Source organism: Marmota marmota, unplaced genomic scaffold (assembly GCF_001458135.2).
Source record: "Marmota marmota marmota unplaced genomic scaffold, marMar, whole genome shotgun sequence".
Lineage (NCBI taxonomy): Eukaryota > Metazoa > Chordata > Mammalia > Rodentia > Sciuridae > Marmota > Marmota marmota.
Window position 1 is genome coordinate 29,474,556 of NW_026000241.1, and position 26,914 is coordinate 29,501,469.

Below are 26,914 nucleotides of genomic sequence, written 5' to 3' on the forward strand. Positions count from 1 at the left end.
ATATATATATATATATATATATATATATATATATATATATATATAGTTTATTTATGTTTATGTGGTGCTGAGGATTGAACCCAGTGCCTCACATGTGCTAGGCAAGTGCTGTACTCTGAGCTCTGAGCCACAACCCCAGCCCCCAAACTGTCTTTTTATTTAAAAAGAAATCTTTGTCCATTGATTTTACCTGATTGCTCTCCACTCAGTTATTAAGACAATTGTAATGTCCCATAATGATTATTACTTTGTCTATATTTCCTTTATAATACTTCTGCTTTTACAAAATTTTAGTGGATATAATTTTGAAATTGTTACATCTTTTTGATGAATGAAATCTTTTCATGATTATAAACGTTTCCTCTCTCTAGCTAGCAAAATGCTGGTTTATACACTGAACATATTTACACGTGGAGTCTCTGATGCCCTTTGTCCGTATCTTACATTGCTCCTGAGCTACCACAGACAGACTCTTTTGAGTCATACAGACTCCTCTGATGAGCAGCAGAAATATAGAACAAATATTTTTAAAACATGCAATTGTTTCCCACTAACCAAACCTTCTTCTTTTCGTTGTTGTTGCAAGATGCATTGAGTCCCTTGGGGAAGAATGAAAACAAAAATTCATTCTTTTTTGCTAGAGAGGGAGCATGTTTTGGCAGGCCAAGAATACACAAACAATGAGGTTCATCTGAATCATCAAAGTTTAAAGTTTGGTAAACTCAAGTTTTAGAACTGAATGTACTTTATTGCATTGTGCTTTGAAAAATCCATAATCTATGTGTGGCATATGTATCCTTGAATTACCCACAATTTTCAATTAAGAAAACCATGGCATTCTCCAGACATTAAAAATAAACACAGGTTATTGTGTTTTTAAATTATGTCACTTTCAAACATTTTTTTTTGCCTTCTTCCTTGTAATATCAAATCACTTTTCATATTCAATTTGCCTCCTTCAAACCAGTGCCCCTTAGGATGTGCTGTCCAAAACTGGAAAGTCTCTCTTATTTCTGCCAAGTCTAATTTAGATACCAGTAAAGCTTTCAATGCGCATGTGTGGGAGAATAAGCATGGCAGAAACTATTAAAACAAAATGGCTGTGCCTACAGCATTTTGAAGAAAGGGTAAAGGTTATTGAGAAATGAACTTTCACTAAACCAAAAATAAAGATAAAGTTGTAATTACCCTGAATGGAAAATGAGTTTGGGACAGTTATCTAAAATCTATAGGTTAATTGAAAAACAATGTTTTTGTTTGAGTATGATATGGCCTGGAGTTAATGAACCATAACTTCTATGATATGACATTTTGTACTGTAGGGTATATTTTAAATGAAGCTTAAATAAATAAGGAATCCCCATACTGCCCTAAGCACAACTAAAGTGTTATTAGTTTTTGCACTGCAGGAGGTAAGCATTCTTGAAATAATTGGACATGATAGGATATTATTTTTTTTCAAGTCTTACACAAAACATATTTTCTCTAAATTGGTTCTGTAGATTTGAAAAAGGATTAAGATCAGATTTGTGACATGGAACAGAGCCATCTCTTTATAAAGAATACTAATTATCATTGTAAAATACTATTGATGTAGAAGAAGAGGAAATTGCACTGGATTTCAAACTTGTTCAAGGTAAGAATTTACACTTTTGAATCACAGTGTTTTTGAATAATTAGTAAAAAATTAATAAATTAGTAATAATTAGTAAAAAATAATTAGTAAAAAATCATACATGTGAAAATAAGAAAAAAACATTTCAAAAATATCACACAACCCTAAACTGGAACACAATTCTATTATTATTTTTTTAATAGAGAAGGGAGGCATTGAGTTCAGGCAGGTTCATGGGAGTAATGCAGAGTATCTTTGATTAGACATGAGTAAATTATATATATATATAAAGAATCAGGGTCTTTAAAATCCCTAATTCCTTGAATAATCTCTCATACAAACTGACACTTAAATAGAAGAAATGATTAATACCACATAGAAATTTTGAATACCACATAGAAAAACTTTCTGAAGTTTGGAACTTAGTGTTCATTAATACAACTCAATTTTAACTTTTGGAGAAATTTGTGTGGGAATCTTTATTAAATAAATGCTAACCAATATCTCAAAAAAGATGTCATAAAACAGCTTAAATCTTCTATAATTAAAATTGTGCTTTAGAATTCAAGGGGTATTAATTCTAGGATGCTCTGTGGATAATGAAATCTGAAAATGCTAAAGCCCCTTACATAAAACAGCAGTATTTGTATATCACTTACATGCATCCTTCCATATACTGAAAGTTATCTCTAGATTACTATAATACCTAACACAACACAAATGCTATGTAAATAGGTATTGTACTATATTGTTTAGGGAATAATGACTAGAACAAAATTCTGAACATATTCAGTACAGATGCAATTTTTTTTTCTGAATATTTTCAATCTGTGACTGAGAGAATAAGTCATGAATGTGAAACTCCTTTGATATGAGAGGCTGATTGTAATCCACGCTGATGCTTAGACAACATTACTACAGAACACATGTCTTCACACAATAAGAGAAAGAATGATATAAGAACACCTTGAATATCATCATATTATTTATCTCTGAAAATCAGATCAGGTGATTAATAGCAATTTTAACTCAGGAACGTTATGACCGTTCCAGTAAGCTCCCTCCCGTTTCACTGTGACAGCTGCGACAGCTGTTGCCATAGCATTAGCATTAGAGGATGTCAGTAGCTCTGTAGCACCTTGTATTCCCACTGCAAGGAACACAAGCTGGGTGTGAAAGGGACAGTGAAAAATTAAGCTAAGGAAATGCAAGTGGCAATAAAATTGCAGGACTGTGGAACAACGTCAGAGCAAATAGACCCCTTCAGAGAAGTGATGTTAGGGATAAAATCCAGAGAAGGCTGCAAAGAATGCACTTCAGTCTAAGGCAGCTTAACAGTCAATATGGAGAACTAAGATATTTTGGCTGGAATATGTGGAGATGGTTTCAAAGGTTGAAGATGGTGAAAAACATGTGTTATTATATTAACCTGTAAAAACAATGTTGGAAGTTGTTATGGTTGAGATATGAGTTGTCCCTCAAAAGCTCACATATGAGATAACGCAGGGAAGTTTAGAGATGAAATGATTGGATTTAACCTGGTCAGTGAATTTCTCCCATGATAGGAAGGAGCTGAGTGGTGACTGAATACATGTAGCAAGTAGCTGGAAGAGATGGATGGTTGGGGGCATGCCTTTGGAGGTGATACTTTGTCGTTGTGATCAGAGCTCTCCTCCTCTCTGCTTCTTGGTGGCCATGTCCTGATCAGCTTTCCTCCACCACACTCTTCCACCATGATGTTCTGCCTCATTCTGGCCCAGAGCAATGGAGTCTGCCATCTATGAACTAGACCTCTGAAACCATGAGCCCTCCTTTCAATTGTTCTTGTTAGGTCTTTTATTCACAGCAGTGAAAGAGCTGACTAAAACAGAAGGAAAAATGCAGGGTGCTGTCATTTAGAACATAAGACAAAACAGGAATAAAACAGGGAACCGGGCTTCAGGGGTGGAGGTAGTAGTGAAGGTGGTGGTGGTTAGGTTTCTGGAAAAGGAAAACAAGTATTCCAACAGTGCAAAGAACGAAAGGCGAACCTACTAGGAGGCCTGGTCTTTTCCAGAATTACTCATAGTGACTGTCCTTCTATTACATGAGGTTCTTTTTTCCTGGGACTTTAAGGCCTGAATGAACATGAAACCTTGTTGCTTTCAGAGAAACACCTTATTCTCTACCACACTTCTGTTTTTCTGTGTTTCCCAAACAAAATAGGTAAAAAGAGAAAGAATTAATCCTTTTAGTTCCTTCCAACTCAGTCTAATTGGTTATCAAATTTTATTGATTCTATAGCCACAACAGTTTTTAGCATCTATGTCTTACTTTCATGCCCACTTTGGGTTTCTTATTCCTTCTCCTTTCTTCCTTCTTTAGGTCTAATATATTTCTAATTTAATATGAATGGTATTATCAGTTTTATTTTCCTGAAAGCCAATATGGAAAAATCATTTCTCAGGTCAAACATTTTTGATGACTATTCACTGCAAAGAAAACTAAGACAAGTCCTTCGACATGGAAATATAGTTACCTGACCTTAGTGAGTCTACTTATACTTTGTAATCTATCCCTCATCCCATCATCATTATTATTATTTTTTTAATCTTACAAATTTCCTTAAGAGCCATGGTGAATCATGACATCTCCAGGCAGTACTCTTAAATCACCTACTTATAATAGTCTCACCTCCCAATTCCATGACACACTGCTTAGATCTCTATTATACTATATATTACAATAAATTACCATATATTCTGGTGCTACACATGAAACAATACCTGGGAAAGATGAACCTGAGGTCAGGATTATATTTATTTCTATATAGAATTCAATGGTATGAGAAGTAAATTCAAAGGAGCAAGAATGAAACAGGATAATATAGTTTGGGGAGTCATGTAGCAAATTTTTCTTTATTTTATTTTTTATTATACATATATGGAGTATACTTCCCATTTTTGTGATTATACATGATGGGGAATTACACTGGTCATGTATTCATATATGAACATAAGTAGGTTATATCCAGTCCATTCTACTGTCTTTCCCATTCCCATCCACCTTCCCTTTCCCCCACTCTGCCTTGTCCAATGCAGTGAAACTCCTCTACCACCACAAAAACACCTATGGTGAGTCAGCATCAGCATATCAGAGAGAACATGTAGCATTTGGTTTTTTGAGATTGGCTTTTATCACTTAGCATGATAGTCTCCAATTCCATCCATTTACAGGCAAATGCCATAATTTTATTCTGTTCTATACCTGATTAATATTGCATTGTGTATATATATACCACATTTTCATTATCCATTCATCTGTTGAAGTGCCCGTAGGCTGGTCCCATAGCTCAGCTATTGTGAGTTGAGCTGCTATAAACATTGATGTGGCTGCATCACTATAATATTGTAGGGTGACCAACACCTTGCTAGGGTAGATTCCTGCTCAGGAGGGGTGAGCCGCCTGAGAAATAAAAAGCCTGAAATAATTAGTAAGAAATAGAGACAGAACCAGAAATTAGATATAAAAACCGGATCATCTGATAGGTCTTTCAGTCCTGATAGGAGATGGAATTGAACAACTGAAAAATGGCCCCAATTCTTTATTTAAGGGGGAGTACATCAAAGGCAGAGATAAAGTTTCAGGGGGAGGAGTCTTGGTTTGGTGCTTGCTTGGTGCTTGCTTCTCAGTGTGGTAGGGGTCTTGCAGTAAACAGGTTGATTGGAATTTTGGCAAGCCACAGCCATCTCCAAGAGGTTGTGTGGCTCCTGTGGGTCACCCCAACTCTGGTGCTGTACTGAACTTGTGATAGAGCTAGGTAGGATGCCACATGAACCTGGCATTCTCAAATCAACAGGGTTGCTGCTGGGAATTTTGGATACCAGGCTTTCTCACTAGTGGCTTCAATATTACTCTTTAAGTTTAAATCTAACCATTGTGTGTGTGTGTGTGTGTGTGTGTGTTATAAATTAACCAGAGCTGGGTTTTGTCACCTGTAGTCAAATACTCTTAATTGAACAACATATAAAGTAAGGAGGTTTCAATTAATTTGCAGAAGAGGTTGAGTTCTAACATGATTATTTACAGACAGATAAAAACAGTGTTCCTTATATTAAGAGTTGAAAAATTGTCCCTATGAGGATGAATATTTGCATTGAAGACAATGATCTATTCTTTGGGAAATTTGACAAAGAGTGAGATAGTTTTCTTTTTGATGTTAATATTCGTTTAGGTTGAATTTGGGTCCCCAGTTTATATCAAATGGCAGAAAAAGAAAGAAAGAAAAAAAGCCCAGTTGACTAGAGAAGAAATTCATCAAAAAGAAGCAAAATGCTTTGACTGGTGGTCTAGAATTAGTGCCAAGGTTGAGATTACTTTAGGGGCAGGCTGATGCGAGACAAGTGGGTGTCTGCTAATTTTTTTACAACTAGCCCCTTGGCATGCTGTGCATACCCTTTGAGGAAAACTGCACATGAAAGTAGGTATGTATGGGTTTCTCTAAAAATCAGAGAGAGGGTGAGGGAAAAGGAGAGGGAGAGGGAGAGGGAGAGGGAGAAAGAGAGAGAAACAGATTAAGACACAGAGCTAACTCACAAAGCTGTGACCCTGAGAGTGCAGGAGAATTTTGGCTTGCAGCCAGTAGTAACTGCAGAGTTTTTTCTACCCTTAGGGGAATATGTAAGTTCCAATTCCAAAATGGATAGAAGATCAAACAAGATTGAACTTCTAAGTAATAGTGTCTTACATAAATTTAAAATATTAGATGTTTTTGTGTCTTTGATGGAGTTATCAGAGATATTGATAACAATTGCACATGGAAGATTCTTATCCTTCATAATTAATATATTAAAAAATTTTTAATACTTTGAATAGTATTTTTAAAGTTAGTGTATTTCTAAAAAGTAATTTATATAATAAATATTTAAGCAATAAAATAGGTATAAAATAAAACAAATCTAAACTTTCTTTTCAATAACTAAGACTAATAGCTCTAAAGGTATCCAAGGTTAAGGATTTTTTGCATATCCTATAGAATTTATTCCTTTTGTATATATACAATGTTCTATAAACATGGATTAATCTTATATATAACATCTTGAGCATCTTCCTTTTTAAAAGTGTCAGTATCTAAGAAAAAATTCCTTTAAATACACATAACTAAATCACTTTTCAGTGGTGTTTTATATTGTGTTGTTTTTTGTACACATATTATATTATATCATATGTTTGGTGCTTTTATTGACAAGTAATGAAATATAAAAATTCTAGATCAAGCATTAGTTAGACATGTAAACTAATGTTCAGCACAGAAACCATAAGATCATAAAACATTAGTAATATTTGTGTGCTTTCCAAAAAGTCTGAACCTATCATGTCTTTGAATCTATAATCCATTCTCAAGTCCCACATCTCAAATCTACAAAACCAAAGTGCAAATTCATATAATTTGTAGCAATCAGGGGAAGGTCCCCCCCATAATTCCATAACTGTTTGATAATGTTCCCAAGAAATGTGAAACTCTTGATCTGTATATATTCACTGAGCCCTTCCTCTTTCCCAGGATTTTCAGTGTATGCATTTGGTATCTTCAGGATTTAAGGCATGCTTCCTTCTAGAGGATTCTTACTTGGCTAACTTTTTGGATTAAGGCCCCATACTATGAAGGAGAGAATAACAGTCTTTGACTCTTCTCTATTCAGGAGTCTCTGCTAGACCAGTGTTTATCTTCTCCTGGGGGAGGTAAGAAACATTAAGGTTTCACATGGGACCATACACAGTTCAGCAGATGGAAGGTGAAGCTGGATTTGTAACTTTAAAAACAAGATTTAAGATAAATAAAAAGTGCTTAATATATAAAATTCATGTCAAGTTTCAAAGGTCTTTATAGAATGATGACTTTTTTTGCTTAAAGGTATTGATAAAAATATTTTCATCAAGATGAATAGGTAAATAAAACCAGGTTGGGTGATGGCAGAATGATTTTTTGGGAGTAAATTAAACTGCCTCAGTTATTCTGTCAAAGCTTCTTTGAAAAAAGGAATTGTGGGCAGCATTTTAATGCTGAAGGTATGGTTCCAGGTGATAGGAGAGATTTTCTCTATGGAAGAGGTGTAATGTTGTGATATTATTAAACTTTGCAGGTGTCTTAACATCTCCTTTTTATGTGGTTTTTAGATGCATATTTCTTAGAAAGGCAAAGGCTGAACAAAGGTAAAGAAAGAGAGGAGTCAAAGCTGGAATGAGTATAGGAGAAGATAAAAGAGGTACTACAAATAGTTTTATTGATCTAAATTTATATGCCTTTGCCAGTATTTTGTATTGTTTCAAAATGGTGAAATACTTTTTTTTCCATCCAAATATATAATACCTGCCATGCAATTTTATTTTTGTATGTTGTGATCACTTTGCTAACTCTTGAATGACTCACAATGAAGCGATGCATTTATAGTACAATTTTATAAACTAAAATTTGTTAAGTTCAAGTTTGCTAAGACAAAAAATATTTTCTTCAAAGCGAATATATTACAAAAAAAATTCAAATTAAGTGATTCTTAGAATTCTTTTAGAGCTTAGTTTAGCAATAATGCGGTGTGTCTTTAATTTGCAAATTGGAATGCTGTCTAATATATTTAGTTGTACTTAAATTAGTAAATACTTCAAGATATGTTTTCATGTTTATCTCAAAATCATAAGATTAGTCAATAGGTTAAAAAATGAAACCAAGTAAGTCACATTATGGCCTGAATGAAATAAAATACCGATTCCTATCCAACTAGCCTCTAATTTCTTTTCATGATTCAATACCAGACTTGACATTCAACCTAGGGATGCCAAAGACTGAGGGGGAAGATGAGTGCTTTTTGATCTTTTCCTTTCTTCTTAAAGTTTGCTCCAGATTTTTTTGCTTCACTGTCAAAAGAAGACCAGAGGGCATTTGTACTGTGGATAATGAGATATCTGATGTGTCTAGAAATTTCCAACATGTTTATGAAACATTTTTAAAAAATGAAATTCAAATGATACTTAAAAGTATGTAAGTTATAAGGTGTTCAGCCTCTTTTACTGGATGTATACGGGTTGTTTAAAACACTAGAATGGATAATTTTCCCCCAAAGTATATAAGCATTTAAAATTATAGGTTAATATCATCCAAGGAAAAACAAGTTTTATAAACAGCTAAGCATATATATAATCTCTTAACTGTTTCTGACATAATCAATTCATGAAAAATCTCTGGAAACCAGATATAAAACTGGCAGATTATTTAGAACTTGTCTATTTTCATCAGAATTGCTTCTGCCATTCTGGATGACCTTTTTGTCTGGGTATTTCCAACTCAAGTGCTTTCATAAAAAATATAGGAATTCAGCATTTAGAAAGTTCCCAAGTTTTTCATAAGCATATTTATTTATCTTCAATCTGACCCAAATTGTTAACTGCAGTTCTTAAGAAAAAAATATGAGTCCAAGCTGTTTTGAAAGACCCCTTGTCATTGTTGCTAAGAAGGTATTCACTTAGTTCCCATCTAAGCACTAACCAGTCCCAACCCTGCTTAGCTTCCAAGGTCAGATGAGATTGGGCTTTGTGTTAGCTTTTCATCGCTGTGATCAAAATGCCTGACAAGAATAACTTAGGGGAGGAAAAGTTTATTTGTGGTTGCCATTCCATTGCTCTGGGCCTGGGGCAAGGCAGAACATCATGGCTAAGAGAAAGGAAGAGGAAAACCCATTAGCTCATGGCAACCAGGAAGTAAAGAGAGGGAGCATGTGAGGATAAAGGGATACGATATAATCCCCAAAGGCACACTCTTAGTGATCTTCTTCCTTCATTCATGCCCCATCTGCCTACAGTTACCACCCAGTAGCTAATTCATATTATTATTTCATAAAATGAATCAATCTATTGATGGTATTACAGCTGTCAAGAATGCTTCAAAGCACCCTTCTGAAACTTTTATGCTTTGGGAAACATGTTTTCAAAATGAGCTTTGGGGAGAATGTTTGTAGGTCCAAACCACAACACACATGTTCTAGGGTAGTATGGCCCTAGAAGGTGTACACTTGCCTACAGATACTTAACTGAAGGATTTGGAAGCAGAGCAAAGAAAAGCATTTATAACTTTTATTAGGCCCACAAATTACAAGATTCTGAACTTGCACTGGCAATTGGCCTTTTCCCTTTTCTTTCAAATATCATTGACTCAAGGCAAATTATTACAGAAAAATTAATATTTCTTTTATGAAACACTGTTGGTTGTTTATATTTAAACTTTAATCCATATAAATAGATTTTCCTTAAAAAAAGATTTTTTTTAAATCAAATGACTTCATGCCCACATATTATGTCTTAAATAAGTATTTTATCATTTTATAAATACAGAAGAGCTCTCTTAATCTACCCTCACTTAACTGACTTCTAATATTAATCCAATGTTTCACACTGACTGATATTGTGTGTACAGACTCTCAGGCTACTTCACTACATTCTAGAGCATATCACTCACATTTTTCCTCTATGGACTGTATGGAGAGGGGATTACATCTATTACTACTTTTATCAAAATGATATTATGATTATTTGAAATTTTGATAATGTCAATTGTACTTGTTTATATAACAAGCTATTGTAATTAATCAAATACTATATAACTGGTGTAGTAGCAGTATCTGAAGAAAAAATGGTATCTTTATAAAAGTCAAGTTAAATGATTTGAGATGGCATGTTACTATGATCAACATACGTGAAACTTTGGCTAATTCTTCATTGGTCTTGATTTTATAGGATCTGTGAGGTGCCTGGAATATAATTGCTTTATTTTTAATTCAAGAGATACAATGTATGAGACTTTAGGTTTTTTTTTAACAATCCATATAAAATGTTCGAAATAAACCAATATAAAATTCTTTAGTCAGGCACTATTTTTCATTCTTAAATCTATAGTCTTTTCTGTATGTAGTTATTCATTAATTTATTAATTAATTTTACATAATCTTATACTCTTCAATATCTCATGGTTATTGTTGGAGCATTTCAATTTACATCATGTGTTTTGATATAATGTAAAGTTAAGTCATTATTAAAAATCTGGCATTCCTAAGTCTCTGCTATTTTCAAAAATTTATTTGTTTGTTTGTTTATTTATGGAGTACCAGGGATTGAACCCAAGGGCACTTAACCAGTGAGCCACCTCCACAGTCCTGTTTATTTTTTATTTTGAGACAAGGTCTTGATAGGTTACTTAGGGCCTAAGTTGCTGAGACTGCTTTGAACTTATGATCCCACTGCCTCAGCCTCCTGAATTGCTGGGATTACAGGCATACACTACCATGCCTGGCAACTCTGCCATAATTTACAAATAGCTCCAGGTACATACAAATATTCCTTTCAGAGACTAAGTAAAATAAGAAAGTAAATATCAATTGTTATCTAATATTTATAAAAACTAACTTGAAAAAATTAAAATATCTTCATTATAGAATTTTTCAAAGTTGAATTATTTCAATAATGGCTATGAAAAATAGAAAATATTAGATTATCTTGCATATTAGATAACGATTTGTTTTCTTGCTAAAACATTCATGAGAACAAACCTTCAGAAAATAAAATGGAAAAAAATAAATAGTAAATCTCAGAGAATTAATGGCATGTTTGAATTTTATCCATTTGTTTCACAAAGATTTGATTCCATGTCTATGGTGCTATTACTTTTTTTTTTTTTTTGCATTATCCTTTTATATCTTTGTATCACATGGACAGAGAATTTTACAATATTCATCATTATCATTTTAAAATTTGGGTTTTGGTTTAACAATATTAATTGGTGTCTTATGAACTAAGTAAAATGAATGAAGCTAATTATCATTAATGTTAGTATTACTATTATTAGTGAGAATTCATTGTAGAAAAATTCTGATACCAAACTAAGAAGGATGTAGTTTGAATGCCAAGTTTAGTTATCATGTTCAATAGTACTAGCACATATTATCATTTAGAGAAGTATAAAAGTGAGATTTTCAAGTTAGGAGTTTTTCAAGACCCTGAATCTTACAACTTTTATAACATTTACGCATGAGAAGAGCCTTTCCACTTTATAGTGCTAAATATCCAATGAGAAAAAAACTAAGAGCTTTTAGTCATTACTTCAAAAGATGTTTTACAGGTTTAGATACGTTTTCACCTCATATATACTTGATTTGTACTCTAAAACTTGAAAAGACAAAATCCAGACAAACGAAAGTAATATACATTTGAAATCATCTTTTAAAAACTAATGTAAAAGTAATAAAGTAAATGTAATCACAGACTAAATGACACTTGCAATGTCAAGAAATAAGGGGCAAATAAGTAACACTAATAATATTCCAAAAATGTCACAGTTGAGAAAATATATAGATCACCTTCCTGCCATCACAGAGTACAGTGCTTGGATGCAATTTTGCATTGCCTCCTAATAATATCAGAATGACAAATTTAAGAATTGGAAATGGGCTTTGAGATTTACTAGTAGAACATTTTCCACCCAACACAGGAATCACTCAAACTGAATACTTAAGTGATGCCTTTTGTCTGATTATAGACTCCAATGACTAAAGGATTCTTACTTCAAAAACTTTCATTTCTCATTATCTCTATTTTTATAAAAATATTCCTTAATCCAGTTAAAAAATGGTTAGTTGCATCTTCTATCCACTGATTATAATTTAACTTGTAGACATTTTAATTAACAAACATTTCATTACCTTTTTTTTGGTACCAGGGGCATTTGGCAACTGAGTCACATCCCCAGCCCTATTTTGTATTTTATTTAGAGATAGGGTCTCACTGAGTTGCTTAGCACCTTGCTTTTGCTGACGCTGGCTTTGAACTCATGATCCTCCTGTTTCAGCCTCTGGAGCTTCTGGGATTACAGGTGTGTGCCAACATGCCTGGCTTATTATGGAATTTTCATTACCAACATATTTCCTTTCACATACATGTTATGAAGAGGGGAAAAAAAATATCCCCAGCTACTTGCATACATAGAAAAAAGGTGAAAAAGAGAAGGTAAGAGCATGGTTGGTTCACACATTGCTTATCATATGCTGAGGCATTACAAAGCAATCTCAGATTCTAGGACAGTAACTTGACAAGCCTTTATTTCTTCCCTGGTGTGACCTGAGGCTGGGACATAATAACATTCCTATTCTGCCAGCTCAGTGTTCAGGGAAAGTAAGGGAAACAATTGGTACCATTCATTTTTTGCAAGGATAGTAGGCCCAACGTTACGGGAGGATTTCCACTCTTGGTATTCATGACCAGGAGGGAATTACCAATTAAGAATTGGGAATTACTAATTAAGAGGAATACTTTCTTGAGCCTAGGAGCATAAGCAATACCTGTGTAGCATTGTAGGAATATGACTTCTTTTTCTCTGAGACCAGCATAAATTGAATCAGGCTTAGAAAGATTAAACATGACTTATCTGTGTTAGTATATTTTTAATTAATATAATGAAATTTCTGAGGCTCCATAAGGAGATGCATTTGGCTCATTTATTTAGATCTGGAGATTGAAAGACCTTCATCTGATGATGACCTTCCTGTTGGCAGAGTCCTGAGGAGGCACAGGGCATCACATGGCAGAAGAGTGATAGGAGACAGATGCCTCTTCTGGTTTCTCTACCTCTTCTTATAAAGCCACAAATATTCAATAAGGGGGCCTCATGCTGATGACTTTTTGCAATCCTAATCAACTCCCCCAAATCCCAGCCCTAAACATCATAGTTGAAGTGAGTTTCCACCCTCCTGATATTTAAATACAGATTAGATTTCAAAACATACACCACTGGGTGATACATTCCAAACACATTGAAAACACAGTACTACCAATATATATTCAAGTATTTAAAGGCAACTTGCATTTTCCCCTATGTCTTCCTCTCTGCTTGCCCAATATTCAGATTATCTATCATAGGCTTTGAACTCCTTGAATCCAAGAATCCCTTGCTCATCCCCTTTATTAAGTACTCCTCTGTTTTATTAGTGTGCACTTAGATGTTTTCTGAATGCATGGATGAGCAAACCCTCAGCCAGGATCTTGTTTCAGCATGCTCTTCATAATACTGGTGTTTATGAAAGTTCCTCTTAAAGTTGGTGCCCAGATTTAGGAACCTTCCTGCAGACCTGTGTTTTTAACTTTCTTTGATATTGCCATATGTAAATTAGTAACATCCCAAAGTAGATTTTCTTTTTTAGTATCAGAATAACACTGTTGGCTCATATGGAGTTTGTGGTCATATAAAATCTTGGACCTTTATGTGAACTCTTGTCATTCCAGAGGACAAACCCATATATTACATTCACAAGAAATATGGTCTCATCTTTGAACAGTTATATCCTGTACTTACACAATTATCTTTTGAACTTAAAATCAGGGCCACATGTTGTCTCTGTTAAACTTCATCTTGATGCATGAACTTGATTTCATTCCATTAAATTCATTTTGCATTTGAAATGTATCACCCTGAATATCAGCAACTCCACATTGCTTTCTGCAGGTTGGACAAGCGTTCCTTTTTGGTGTGTTTTATAAACTCACCATTTAGCAAATGGCAAGTCCTTATGGACAACATGCTCCAAACAACTAGGTTTGATATACATATACTCATCACAATTTATTTGATATGTTTTTGTTTAAACAGCTATGAACTAGGGAAACCTATGTAAAGCAGAACAATATGAAAAATGTGGTAGCTATTATACTTTCTTGAACTTGCAGGCTAGCACCATGTCAAACGTTGTGTGAAGTGAAGGACTAAGAGTAGATTTGCAAAATTGATTCATATTTCCATCCAGCTTGGATATGCTTGTTCAGTGTCAGTCTCTCTGAGTGTTTGTCTTATTTTCCAAAAAGATACTTGTGTGCTTATTAAGTGAAGAGGAGTTTATATTGTGCTGAAGACAGTTTAGGACTTGCAGTAGGAATGAATCAGATGCAGAAATCATCCCCTATAAAGAAGGGACACAGGCCATTTTGAACCATGAACATCATAAACCTTTTTGGTATTTGTTAATTACTCTGTATTTTGTTTAATCTCAATACATCTGAAGTTTGTGGTCTTTTAACTTCTCTGTTTTCGTTTTAAAATATTGAAATATCTGTATGTTTCTAGTGTGGGGGGTTTGTGTTTAGGGGTCTGAGAAGCTAATACTATGATAGGATTAAATATGTGAAGATATCATTGAAGAACTACTCAGGTGGGAGAAAGCTTGAGGGGAGCAGAGAATGTTCCCAGAGGTTTTAAGACATAAATGAAGGAGAGACAGAGGGAAATAGTTGTATGGAAGTATCCTAGAGAGCCACACGGTCTAAGGAGGTTTCAGCAAAGCCATCAGTAACTTCCTCCAGCTGAAGTTGCCCAAAAGTTGTATCTCCCATGCTTAGTCATGGTCCAGGAGCACCTGGAGGAAGCATGCACAAAAACCAAATGCCACCAAAGCTGCAGTTTTAACTGATCATCTTCCTGTAGTTGGAAGTCTATGAACCAAGCCACCTAAACACTTTGGGTCTTTATGAAAGGAAAGTTCAAATAATGTATAGGAGTATGGTTGAACATACTCCAGTAAGGATTTTAAAAAATAGCACTAGATACATTTCATTCCATTAAATTCATTTTGCATTTGAAATGTATCATACTAAATATCAGCAACCCCACATTGCTGATAACATTTTAAAAGACTGATTATAAATGAACACGAAGTACAAAGAAAATAATCCATGGCAGTGTTAACAATACCATCTAATATAAATAAGCAGAAGGACTGCTAAAAGGAATGAGAAGATAAACAGGGAGAAAGAAAAGAGGAAAAAAGAGAAGCATATCACATCTCTGCAAATAATGATGCAAATACTCCCAACAGTATGAAACCCATTGCACTTTATAACTGATGGGAAACTTAGAAATTACCTAGGAGAATTTTACCTTTAAAGTTAGGTGACTAGACAAGAGGTTTAAGTTATGTGGTCAAGAATGCACAGATCCTTGACTCTGTTCTTTTCAGAATATCACCTCAATAGCTTAGTTACCACATGGAAAATTATAGAAGTATCTAAAATATAGTCATCAAAATGAACTGGCAATGGAGGAGTGACCCTTATCACCACCACATGATAACACAGAGCTCTTCATATTCTAGAAAAGAAGACACTGTTGCTGTTTTCTCAGAGCCGAAGTGCACTCTCAAGTACAGGCCAGCAGAGACTGACAAGTAGTGTTCTGAATTAAGGAGGGGCGACATGTGAGAAACAGAAATTTTTTAAAGGAAAATTGTAGTTGTAGATGGACACTATACTTTTATTTATTTATTTATTTATTTATTTATTTTTTATGTGGTGTTGAGAATAGAAACGGTGCCTCACTCATATGTGCTAGGCAAGCACTCTACCACTGAGCTACAATCCCAGTCCCAGAAAAAGAGGCAGAAATCTTTACCTACCAAAGGATTTTATCTTTAAAGTGAAGGGATTACATTTAGAATGCAAATACAGTTCTTCATGCAGGTGAATGAAACATGCATACAAGGAACTCAAAGTTGATTAGGGACCACGGGAGATGGAGCATGCTTCTTGATGTATGTGAAGGACCATTCACGAGACTGCTTTAGAGAAGCAAGGATAGCTGGCATTCCAGAGCACACCTAAAAGCCCAGGTCTAGAAGCCAGATGATGTCACAAAGGTCCACTTTCAAAAAATGCAGACTAGATTTTTTAATACAAATGTGCTTCCCAGGAAATAATTTTTCATTACTGCTAGTGTCTTCCATATTCTTTAAGTATAACATAAGTAAAATAATAGTCATGATTTATGTTATCCATCTTTTTTGAAAAAATTAAAATTTTGGCTAATGAAAATCATTTAGACTTTTAAGGACTATGAGTTTTGTTTGTTTTCATGGAAGAACTATATAGTTCTAGAGTGTTAAATTTCTAATGTCTGCAAGTAGAAGCTTCTTATTTTAAGTTCAGAGAATAAAAAAAAAGGTAAATTACGATGATTGTATTTAAAGAGAATTCAAAGAGACTACGTGTAATATAAAGCTGTCATTATGACATGGGATAATTGGAAAGCATGAAATAGAGACAAAAAAAAGGAATCCACAAATTGTTCTTAATGAAGTTATTTAGATGGCTGCTGCATGGACCACACTCTACAACCCCGCTTCCATTCCTGTCTGTTCTTACCCCCATTTCCATGTCCCACTGACAGGCCCTTTAGTCTTTGGCTCTATCTATAGGAAATAAATCTGTAATTTTTAAAAAATTTCTACTGAATTATTAGGATTATTGTCATTTGACCTTAACATAAAAACTAAGCAATGAAAATATTTTCAGCAAATAGTCAAGCCATTATTTAAATGAAATTGTTTACTATGGTTTGGATTGTAAAAGAATTTACAAATAGAAGAACACAGCAGCCTTCAGACATTGATATTCAATTAGTGTTCAATTACCAAACCAGAAGGTGTTATGAGTTTGGTGTAATGGAGGGTAAATAAGCTGAACTTGTTTAAAGTTTCCCAGTAAAAACTTTAGCTTCAACCCAAACATTTCATTTCAATGTTAGCCATTGAATTCTGTAATGTTTACTTGTCACTAACAAGGAAAGATTTATGAGATCTTATTATACTAAGTACTCCAAGATTCTTATTTGAATTTACAAAGAGGAAGACAGAGGCAGTCTGTCAACACATCCATCTTTAAAGAATATAAGATAATAAGAATAAGGGATTTTCATCATTGATTTTTAGTGTTTAACATTTTTAAATGTTAATTCCATTCTCAGTATTTACCTAAGGCTATGTGACAAATATATGGAAGGGCAAAGAACTCACAAATTATTGATTTTTAATTTATATCCCAAAATACTATGCCACCCAGTCTTTGAAAAATTGCAAACAGTAAAAGAAGCAATGAAACTATCAGAAAACCAAAGAAAATAATAAATACAGTCAGTATGATTTTGTGGATGAGACAGTGTTCCATTCCCAAACAATACTGTTTATTTTCAATGAAAATTTTTTTTAGTTCATATTTTCAGTGAATTTAGAATTAAAATATGATAACTGAAAGTGACCAGGATGGTCACTTACTCTATTCCCTGACTCTATAAACTGGTATTTAACCATTACTATCTACTTGATAACTTCTCTTGAGTGACTGTCAGAGGAGGAGGTTCATAATCTCTCAGTTGAAAATGCCTTGTACCCAGAGAGTTCTTATCGACAACCCAAATTATTCTTACATCTTTAGAATTAGAAAAGAATTGGCCATGATCCAGCTCTTTTCACAATGGTGTTCATGCTTTCAAAGTGAATCTCCATCTTTGATCTTCCATGCTCTCAGGAAGCTGGCAGTGATTCCCTTCTGCTACTATGCCTTTCCCACTTGTCATTCTAGATTCTATGTGAATGTTTAAGGTTGATGTTGCTGACTTTCATGGTATATTCTCTTTTTTGTGGCCTTTCCGCCACATCATAGCTTGGAGGTTACATAACACATATTGGGATTAAGTTACTGGACTTGGTACTAGTAGGCATGGCAACTCCAACTCAGGGCACCCGTTATCTGCAATGTCTGTGTGCCACTGTCTCAGAAACTAGACACCTGTAATGGATCTATTAAGAGATTGATGGCTGTAAGATAAAAACAGACACCAGGGCAGAAAAATAGTTCTGTGTTTTCTGCTGTAAGAAAATCAGCATCTTGTCTTGTGGCTTTAAACCTGTAGAATTGCCAAGGGAGCTCTATTTTTTTTTCCTTATCTAGAAAACTAAAACTTTAGCTCTTAAAAAAATCTGCCCCAGGACAGAAAGCCTGGCTCAATTTCTTGTAGTTTCTTTCAGTGGGAGGAAGCCAGAAAATGTGCTAGTTAGGTTCATGTTGTTGGATTTGTTACAGGAAAAATCAGACCACACTACAAAGATTTATCAGATAATTATGTTTTATTTAACCACGACCTAACAACTAAGGACTTATAAAGGATTTAAACATTTGGAGACCAAAAAATATATCCTAAAATTCTGAATCTCTTCTTTCCCTTCAAAATCATAGTCATATTTCCAGCTGAATAACTAATTATCTTCACTATTCCTAAATCCCCAAGTCTCAATGAAATGTGCACTGGGCCAAGGAAGAGTCTTTGTTTCAAGGAAGGGGTTATAATTGTAGTTCCACTACATATTTACTTAGACAAATCACAACTAATTTGCCTCTGTTTAATTAGATATAAATTGAGATTAGTTAGCTTCCTTCCCGGGAACTTAAGAAAGTTCTATAAATAGTAAAAAAAATATTTATAAGAAGAATAAAGGCAGCTAGGAACAGTGGCATATGCCTGTAATCCCAGTGGCTTGGGAGACTGAGGCAGAAGGATCTCAAATTCTAAACCAGTCTCAACAAAAAGCTAAGCAACTCAGTGAGATCCTGTCTCTAAATAAAATATAAAATAGGGGTGGGATTTGTCTCATTAGTCGAGTGCCCCTGAGTTCAATCCCCAGTACCACCTGCCAAAAAAAGAATTAAGGCAGATATTTTTATCAACTAATGATTAATTTTGTAAAAATAATATGTTGTTCCAAAGTACATTATTTGGACAAAAACAATTCTAGCAGAGCTAAGCATTTATATAATGACAAATATATCATTTGATTTCATATGAATATTTGAGTTCCTATCATAGCTTATATTTATACATCTGGTTACGATATTAGAATATTTTTTGGTGTCATTCCTTTGTTAGCTAATTGGTTAGAGGGCTCATTGAAGGGATACAAAGGTCCATATAGTTATGAATGTAGTCATATCTATGTTTTAGTCAGCTTTGTGTCACTGTGACCAAAAGACCTGATAAGAAAAATTTTAGAGGAGGAAAAGTTTATTTGGTGCTCAGGATTTCAGGGGTCTCACTCCATAAATGGCCATCTTCATTGCTCTGAGCCCAAGGTGAGGCAGAAAATCATAGCCGAAGGGTGTGGGGGAGGAAGGCTGCTCAGGACATGGAAAGCAGAAAGGGTTCTCCTTACCAGGGACAAAATATGTACCACAAATGCATGCCCCCCTGTGACCTACCTCCTGCAGCCACATCCTACCTGCCTACAGTTACCAATCTGTTAATTCATATTAGTGGGTCAATCCATTGATTAGGTTATACCTTTCATAATCTAACCATTTCACCTCTGAACATTCTTGCATTGTCCCATATATGAGCTTTAAGAGGACACCTTATATCTAAAACTTGATGATCTACATTTTCAAGTATATTTCAGGAAATTATTGCTCAAGGAACTGGAGGATGGAGAGATAGACAGACATATTGAATGATAAATGTTTAAATATTTGGTGTGTGTGTGTGTGTGTGTGTGTGTGTGTGTGATTTCAGGACAAAGATAATTTTTAGATAGAATAATATAAAACACTTACCTAATACAGGATGATAATCTTTGCTGATTAAGTCTTTTTTTTTTAATATTTTTTTAGTTGTTGTTGGACACATGCCTTTATTTATTTTTATGTGGTGCTGATGATTGAACCTAGCGCCTTGCATGTGCTAGGCGAGTGCTCTACCGCTGAGCCACAACCTCAGCCCCTGATTAAGTCTTAATGACTCATCTTAATATGTGTCATTATTTGGCATTATAGAATTCCATCCAAATGTTCTCTATGAGAAAACAAAATCAGAATTTGAAGAGAGAACATTTTATATTATTGTATCAGTACTTCCAGGTGTATATGTGAATGTTTCTTACATTACAATTTTAACCCATTTTCTAGGATGAGATTTGAAAATTATCACAAAGCCAAATCATACAAATATATACAAATGTATACAACTTTGGTCATGCTACTAATTTGGTGTATGCTTCTGTTGGCAAGATTTGTGGCCATTCATCTTTGTTTGTGGAGTGTATATATGTTTCTCCCACATTCCTGTTAATTAAAACTTTCTATCTAAAATGTATTTTTATCAGCCCCTATGAACTCTGAATAGACATAGTCTAAAAAACTCAGATGGATAATGAAGTTAAATATGCTATAAATATTATTTGAAGATTAGCTAATGTGATTGCTTTGAATTAAAAATAAAACAAATAATCAGAGTAGATCTGAAGAATCATCATGCATTATTACATTTTTATAATCTGTAATATATGTATTTTTATAGAGAACATCATAAAATTAAGTATTTCTTTTTAAAATATTTATTTTTCAGTTATAGTTGGACACAATACCTTTATTTCACTTATTTATTTTTATGTGGTGCTGAGGATCCAACCCAGGGTCTCGCATGTGCAAAGTGAGTGCTGTACCACTGAGCCATAGCCCCAGCCCAAGATATTTCTTCTTGAGTAAAATTTAGCATCTTGAAGCAGGTATAAATTTCTAGTGTCCCCTTCTAGATTAAATAGAGGTTTGTGGTTGATGTGGAAGTATAAAAAGGTAAATGACATCTTTTAAGGAGGAAAAACATCTGGAACCAGAGTAAACTCTCACATCATTATAGCCCTGCCCTGTATAAAAGGCAGATCTCTTCAGATGTATTCAGAACATTATGGTGAGGTCAGCTGGTCTTGAGCTATACTTTTGACTTACTGGTCACTGGCTCATGGTCACATTTGGTTTCTTGTTTTCTTGATGGACTTTCTACTCCACATTGTTATAAAAACCACCACTCTGTGCCCTCAATCACATTTGAGAATGTTTCCTGAGGTGTGGTTTTTGCAGTAAGATTTTGGTTTCTTCTCCTTTTGGCAGGCAATTCAATCCCAACTAATGTCTTCTTTCTCTTTTTCTTTTGGTGCTAGAATGAATTTCTTAAATTTAATTCTCCCCTATCTATTTTGTTTAAATAGCTGGCATTTATCAAAGAGGAAGTACTGAACAACTTTTAAGTTTCCAAAATAATTCTTAAGTTTCTTTCATTTTAACTGTAACATAAGTGATGAATGAATGAGGTTTTGATTAGATTATTTTCTCATCATTCATTACTGTGGTAGGGCTTAAAAATTGTCTTGAAGAAAATACAAAAACAATTAAAATTTTGTTTACCATTGGTCACCGATTAGAATACAATTTTTATAAAGAAAATAATTATTAATGTTAAAAAGAATACTTTTGGTTTTCTGTGTGTATTTGCTTAAGAGTTTTATACAATGTCATGTTTTCCCAACATTTCTTGTGTGTGTTTATTTTTGACAAATATAAATGGTAAAAGTTTATTATGTACAACATATTATTAATGAAGTATTTATACTTTGGAACATGGCTAAATCAAGCATTACCTCATATACTTATTTTTTTTTTTGCATGTGTGAGAACATATAAAATCTACTCTTAGCAATTTTCAACATTACAATACATTGTTATCATCTGTATTCACCATGTTATACAATGAACTATTTGAACATATTCTTCCTAACAGAAATTATATATCTTTTGTCCAACATCTCTTTAACTCTACTCTTGTCATCCCCCACCTAAATTCTGGTGACCCCCATTCTATTCTACCTGTATGAATTCAACATTTTTAGATTCTACATCTAAGTGAAATTAAACATTGTATAATTCATGAGCAGATCTTTCTTGTCTAAACAATGTAATACAACAATCATTTATAAAATAATTACATTGTATTTGGTATTATAAATAGAGATGATTTCAAGTATATGGGAGAATATATGTAGATTAGATGCATTTAGTATGTCACTTTTTCAAGGGTACTTGAGGATACTCATATTTTGGTATCCTCTGGGGGGATCCTCTTATCATTCCCCTTGAATACTGAGGAACAACTTCATAACTATTATTGGGATTGCTGGATAATATAGTAGTTCTATTTTTATTTGTTTGAGAAATCTTGATATGTTTTCCCTAATAGCTATACTATCTTGTATTCTCACCAAAAGTATGCATGAGTTTTTTTCCTCCATATTACCTCTAGAAGTTGCCATTTTCATCTTTTGTGTAACAGTCATTCTAACAAGTATGAAGTAATATTTCCTTGTGATTTTAATTTCTGTTTTTCTGATCTTTAGCAATAGTGAGAATATTTTCATGGCCACTGGTTTGCCATATTTTAAGAAATATTCATTCAGAACCTTTGCCCATTTTTAAATTATTTGTTTCCTTGCTATTGAAGTGTTTGAGTTCTTCTATAATCTGAATATAAACCCATAATCAGTGGAATGATTTCCAAAGATATTTTCCAATATTTCAATTGTTTCTTTACTCTTTTAATCATTTCCTTAACTGTGCAGTAACATTTAAGTTTGATGCAACCCCATTTAAGTCTTTAGTCCATTTTGAGTTATTTGTTTTCTTTTTTGTGACTGGTATGAGATAAGGATCTGATTTTGTTCTTCTGCTTGTGAATATCTAATTGTCCCAAAGCCATTTATTGTAGAGGCTGTTTTTTTTTTTTCTTCTAGTTATGTATTCTTTACTGAAAACCAACTGACTTTTAACGTGTGAATTTATTTCTGGGCTATCGACTCTGTTCCAATAATCTGTGACTGCTTTTAGTGCCAGTACCATCTGTTTTAATGATGATAGATTTTAATATACTTTGAGTCAGATAGTGTGATACCTACAGCTTCATTTTTCTTTGCTCAAGATTTGGTTTGCTTTCTTGGGTCTTTTGTAGTTTAATATGAATTTTATATGCCTTTTTTCTGTTTCTATGAAAAAAATGTCATTGCAATTTCATAATGATTACACTGAATTTATAAATTGTTAAGAGTCACATGACATTTGAACCATAATAATTCTTCTACTCCCTGAAAATGAGATATCTTAACATTTGTTGTGTCTTCAGCTTTTTAATCAAAATTTTATAGCTTTCAATGTACAAATATTCCCCTTGTTTAAATTTAATCGTATTTTTGTTTGTTTTGTAGCTGTTGTAAATAGGATTTTTTTTCATTTTTTTAGAGATTGCTGTTAGCTTACATAAATGATGCTGATCTTCATATTTATTTTATATCATACAACTTTCCTGATTTCATCCATTTATTGAGTTTTAGGTGGAGACTTTAGGATTTTCTACATATGAGATCATATTGTATGCAAACAGGAAAATTTTAACTTCTTCCTTTCAATTTAAATGTCTTTTATTTCTCTTTTGAACTTAATTGTTCTAGCTAGTACTTCTAGTACAATGTTGAATAGAAGTGGTGAGTAGGCTTCCTTGTTTTATTCTTGATCTTAGAGAATATCTTTCAATCTTTCATTACTTAGTATGATATTAAGTAGAGGTTTGCCAAACATGACATTGTGTTGAAGTATATTCATTTTGTACATAATTTGTTGAGATTGTTGATCATGAAAGTATGTTAAATTTTGCCAATTTTTTTTCTTGGTAACTGTTGAGATGATCATTTTTTTTTTTTTTGGTGTTTATGTGCGTACCTCCTGTTAATGATATATTACACTTATAGTTCGTATGTGTTGAAATACCCTTGCATTCCTGAGATAAATACCATTTGATCATAGTGAATCATCATTATTTTAATGTGCTGTTGAATTTTATTTCTTCATATTTCTAAAGGATTTTTTTTCATCTATCTTCACCAGAAATATTGGAAAATAATTTTTATTATATGTGTATCTGCCTTTGATATGCTTATCTGAAACATTAATTTGGAAGTATTTACTCTTCTTCAATTCCCTGAAATAGTTTGAGAATGATTGGTATAACTTTTTTCTGCTGTGAAGCCATTGGGTCCTTTATTGATGAAATACTTTTCATTCCTGATCCAGTCATCTTACTTTTTATTGGTCTGTTTAGAAATGAAGATGGGGATGATGGACCAAAGAGTAAATATAATAAATAATAAAATAAAACAAAATGTATCTTAAACTTTGTTATTATCACTGTATCATAAAATTACTTCCAAAATTTAGTGAAATAAAAAAGCATTTATTATATTCACAGATCTGTGAGAATTCAGAAAAACAACTCTGTTTGAGGCCTCCAATTAGATGACTCAGTTGGGTAGATATCAGATTGGGGTTAGGTGATCCACTTCTGAGAAGCTGTCTCATTTACATATTTACATTCTAAGATGAGATCTTTTATGTCCAAACTAAATGAGACTGGTTATCAAAAGACTTGCATGTGGCCTGTCTTTGAGGTTGATGCTCAATGGCTGGGTTTTGAAGGGAGGCATCCTAAGAGGAGCTCTAGCAATGGATGGAGTTTCCAAGAGGACTAAGTTCCATAGTCTTTAGATCTAATCTTAGGAATAACATAGTGTAAATTTTGCCATTCTCTATTGGTAGAAGTCACAACCTCAATTTGATATAAAAATTGGGGAATAAGTTTCCCTCCTCTCAATAACATAAGCATGAAAATAAGAATAAGGAATTGAAGATATTGCTGAAGTCAAATTTGGAAAATACAACTTGCCACAATTATGCACAAAAAGATAGCAATGTTTCATGAAATAAGCAATATCATGCTGTGCTTCAAGTTCACTACTAGAGGGAGGAGGAGGAGGCAGGGGAAGGGAAGGAGAAGCATTGATTAAGTTCAAAACATAAACTCTAGGGTACATACTTATGCTATAGCAGGCACCAAGAGAAAGAGTAGAAAGGTAGGCACAGGTAGGTAAATTTCAAATAATTTGGGTTCCTAAAAATGTTACCCCTCCATCTAAAAGAAAAAGTAAATAATAGAAGATTTTAAAAATAACATGAATAAACATATTCTGAAAAGAATTCTTTCTAAATTGTGAAAAATTAATAACATAAAGATCAGAGTAAGCTTTAAATTTAAAGTATCGGAAAGAAGGATAAAGAATACTTGAAATAAAATAAAGCAGTAGAAAGGAATAGTCATACAAATTTTCAGTACAGAAATATCAGTAGAAATGTTAATCAGTTGGACACAAAAGAAGAATCATTAATTTCTGCCAATCCATTTTATTCTTTCTATAAAAATACCTGAGTAATTATCAAGAATATAAGTAACAATAAATGTTGGCAGGGTTGTGGGGAAAAAGGAACACTCATACATTGCTGGTAGGACTGCAAATGGGTGCAACTGCTCTGCAAAGCAACTGAAGTTTCCTCAGAAAACTTGGAATAAATCACCATTTGACCTAGTTATCCTGCTCGTGGGTATATACCCAAAGGACTTAAAATTAGCATACTGTAGTGATGTGACCATATCTATGTTTACAATCGATTTATTGCAAAATAGATAAGCTTTGGAACCAACCTAGGTGCCCTTCAACAGATGAATGCATAAAGAAAATGTGGTGTATATACACAATGGAATATTTCTCAGCCATAAAGAAGAATGAAATTATGGCATTCGCCTGTAAATGGATGGAATTGGAGACTATCATGCTAACTGAAAGAAGCCACTTCTCTCAAACCAAAGGTTGAATGTTCCCTCTAATATTTGGCTGTTAACACACTATAAGGGGGATGGGAGAAAATAAAAGTTAATTGGATTAGACAAAGGGAAATGAAGAGAAGGGAGGGGTATGGGAATAGGAAAGAAAGTAGAATGGGTGGGATACAACTTTCCTATGTATATGAATACACAACCAGTATAGCTCCATGTCATATATAACCACAAGAATGGGAAGGTAGACTCCACATATGTATATGATGTCCAAATGCACTCTACTGTCACATATATCTAAAAAGAGCAAAGAAAAAAATGCCATAGGATTGGTACTTTATAAATAATAGTTAATTTAATACACAGTTGTGAAGTTTCAATAATATGGCACTGATATCTGCTTTTCTTTGAGAGCCTCATGGTAGATGACATCTTAGTGGCAGGCAAACACATGGAAGAGATCACATAATGAGGTAGGAAGCAAAATAAATGGTTGAGATAGCCAAACTTGCTTTATTTCAATCTATTTTCTCAAGCATTAATCTACTTTACTAAACCAACCTTTCTTTTGAGGGTGTGATTGCCTTCTATATGGCACCACCTTTTAAAGACTCTAGCAGCTCAGTATCACCACAGTGAAGACACGCTTCCAGCATATAAAACTGGGGTCAGAATCAAACCATATCCACAGAAAATCACAGTAACTCCTAAACTGAGCAATTGGATAGACTCAAAATTTTCTGAGAAAGGGAAATCTGTTTTGGGGTTACGTTTATCTAGTATTCACAGTAGAAGTCAGCTGAAGTAAAATTTTGGTGATTTTTGCATAAATGTAGTTTGCTATAAATATGCAAAATATTTACCTATGAAGTTTATAAAGTGCAGTAAATCTGTTTCCTAAAACTATTTGGTCATAAAATCTCCCTTTCTTG